The sequence below is a fragment of the Mus caroli genome, chromosome 1, assembly GCF_900094665.2.
Source record: "Mus caroli chromosome 1, CAROLI_EIJ_v1.1, whole genome shotgun sequence".
Lineage (NCBI taxonomy): Eukaryota > Metazoa > Chordata > Mammalia > Rodentia > Muridae > Mus > Mus caroli.
The window spans coordinates 133,014,579-133,018,174 of record NC_034570.1 but is presented as its reverse complement, the minus strand read 5'-3'; positions in this window follow the sequence as shown (position 1 = coordinate 133,018,174).

The following is a 3,596-nucleotide window of genomic DNA, read 5'->3' as shown; positions in this document are numbered from 1 at the left end:
TTTCAAGACAGGGTTTCTCTGTGTAGTCCTGGCTGTCCTCGAACTCACTCTGCAGACCAGGCTGGCATCAAACTCAAAAATCTGCCTGTCTCTGCGCCCAAGGTGACCCAGTGCTGGCGCCGAATGGAAGGGATTTGTAGATATTTTCTTTATTTACATTTCAAATGCTATCTTGAAAGTTCCCTATACCCCTCTGCCCTGCTCCCCTACCCACCCACTCCCACTTCTTGGCCCTGTTGTTCCCCTGTACTGGGGCATATAAAGTTTGCAAGACCTAGGGGTCTCTCTTCCCAATGATGGCTGACTAGGCCATCTTCTGCTACATATGAAGCTAGAGACATGAGCTCTGGGGGTACTGGTTAGCTCATAGTGTTATTCCACCTATAGGGTTGCAGACCCCTTCAGCTCCTTGGATGCTTTCTCTAGTTCCTCCATTGGGAGTCCTGTGTTCCATCCTATAGATGACTGTGAGCATCCACTTCTGTATTTGCCAGGCAGTGGCATAGCCTCACAAGAGAAAGCTATATCAGGGTCCCTTCAGCAAAATCTTGCTGGCATATACAAAAGAAGTCACTAGATATGCACTCACTAATAAGTGGATATTAGCCCAAAAACTTAGAATACCCAAGATACAATTTGTAAAACACAAGAAAACGGAAGACCAACGTGTGGATACTTCATTCCTCCTTAGAATAGGGAACAAAATGTCCATGGAAGGAGTTACAGAGACAAAGTTTGGAGCTAAGATGAAACGATGGACTATCCAGAGACTACCCCATCCGGGGATCCAAACCTAGAAACTATTACCTTATTTATTTATTTATTTATTTATTTATTTATTTATTTTTACCTCCAGATTTTATAACCCTCCCAGTTCACACTCTTTGACTGTTCCACTTCCCATGCCTCCTCACTACCCACTGTCTCCATGAGGATGTCCCTACCATATATTTTTATGACTATCAAGTTTGGAAGAAAATTTCAGTGTAAGTTAAGTATTATATTGTTGATGGTTGGTGTGTTTATTTCTCATTTTATTTGTTTCTTTGTTTGTTTTCTTTTTTTGTTTTGTTTTGATAAAAGGAATCTTTGTGTAGCTCTGACTCTCCTGGAACTTGCTCTATAGCCAGCCTCCTTGGAACACAGAGGTATGTCCCCTCTGCATGTGGAGTGCTGGGATTAAAGGTCCCCATGTGCAGCTCCATTGTTTTATAATAACATTAAATATAAAATGTCAAAACTATGTTGTCTATTCCTGGTTAGTTATTAAAGCTCAATTGTTATAGGACTGAGCTAATTTTCTCTTTTCTCGGTGTATTAATGATATAAAGCAAATTAAAATGATTATCATACTGATGTAATGTATAAATTGAAAAAATCCAGTTAACTTTGATCGATGTGATAAATTGGGCATGCTACTTTTGAGGGGTAAACTGACAAGTGTGAGTTACAGAGAGCTGTAATTAAAAATGACAAGTTGCTGGGCAGTGGTGGTACACACCTTTAATCTCAGCACCTGGGAGGCAGAGACAGGCAGATTTTTGAGTTTGATGCCAGCCTGGTCTGCAGAGTGAGTTCGAGGACAGCCAGGACTACACAGAGAAACCCTGTCTTGAAAAACCAATAAGTAAATAAGTAAATAAATAAATAAATAAATAAATAAATATTACAAGTTACAGACTATGCTCACTATGAAATTCAGCAAAGAACATGGGGTAAGTAGGTCAAATGTGAAGAAAAATTTAGCAGATTATTTTCCCATGATTTTTATCTCTGGTATTGAAATCAAAATCTATGCACATTAGGCACATGCTATATCAGGAACTTCCATGTTTAACCTCTACTATTTTATTAAGAGAAAGGAAATCTCTAGGGAATCGATGCATTTTTATACTTGTGTGTTTCAACAATTCTCACACCTCCATTGATTGATTAGCTTGCTGTTTTTGGGAATTAAAATTAATTGATTAATTGTGAAGATGTCCAATAGTTTAATAAATTAGATAACAAAAATTAATGAAGAAAAACTCATAGATTCACATTTTAATTTTAACTAGGGAGAGAAAAAAATCATGATTATTCTCTACTTTTTGTACAATAGTGTTACATATTTATGAATAGGTAAAACAAAGACCAGGATATGTCTATATGTGCTAACTAAGGAGATATGTTATAGAATCTAGGGGCATCTCTTCCTGTGCCATAGCTGTTCTGCTCAACAGATAAGGTCCTAGCCTTATGGTCAAGCAAATTCCCAGGGAAGTTTCCTTATTTAGAAACAATTCTGAGAACAGAAGAAAAGTGCACAGATATCTTTCTTTAGAATTCCACTATCAACTCTATGGTTATAGTTCCACAGAATGCATTTCTATGCCACATTATCACATAAATTTTAATTAACTTCATATGTTAGAGAAAAAAAATTGCTGGAAAAAGAATGATGAAGGTTGATATTAGCAATCAATAGTATAAGATGCATTTTGGAAGATTCTTTAGGAAAAGGTGTATGAGAATATTATGTATATATTTTAAATGAATGAGTAGAAAATGTTGGGAATAAGGTTAGGGGTATTAAAAACATTATTACTTCCTATATGGTAATACTGAGCTGTCTGGAAATAATTGAAAATATGTCCAATTGGGAAACTAGAGTCTGAACCTCAATGGCCACCAAAATCCTGGCTAAGCCAGAACGTTTGGCTTTTGCTTGAATTTGTCTGACAAATTCAAATAATAAAAATCACATCACTCTACCTGCCTGTCTCTGTACCAATACCATACAATTGTTATCTCTATTGCTCTGAAATACAGCACAAGGTCAGGGATGATGATTTCCACAGAAGTTCCTTTATTGTAGGAAATATTTATCCTGTTTTTTTGATTATTCCAAATGAATCTTGAAATTGCTCTAACTCTATGAATAATTTATTTGGAATTTTGATGGGGATTGCATTGAATCTGTAGATTGCTTTTGGCAAGATAGCCATTTTTACAATGTTGATCCTGCCAATCCATGAGCATGGGAGATCTTTCCATCTTCTGTGATCATCTTTGATTTCTTTCTTCAGAGACTTAAAGTTCTTGTTAGACAGATCTTTCATTTGCTAAAGTCACACCAAAGTATTTTATATTATTTTTGACTGTTGTAAAGGGTGTCATTTCCTTAACTGCTTTCTCAGCTGTTTATCCTTTGAGTATAGGAAGGGTACTGATTTGTTTGAGTTAATTTTATACCAACCACTTTACTGAAGTTGTTTATCAGTTTTAGGAATTCTTTGGTGGAATTTTGGGGGTGACTTAAGTATACTATCATATCATATGCAAATAGTGATATTTTGACTTTTTCCTTTCTAATTTTATTCCCCTTTACCTCCTTTTGTTGTCTAATTGCTCTAGCTAGAATTTCAAGTACTATATTGAATGGGTAGGGAGAGAGAAGGCAGTCTTGTCTAGTTTCCGATTTTAGTGGGATTGCTTCAAGTTTCTCTCCATTTAGTTTGATGTTGGCTATTGGTTTGTTGTATATTGCTTTTTAAAAGCAAGACCCCAGAGCTCTTGACTCTAGCTGCACATGTATCAAAAGATGGCCTAGTCGG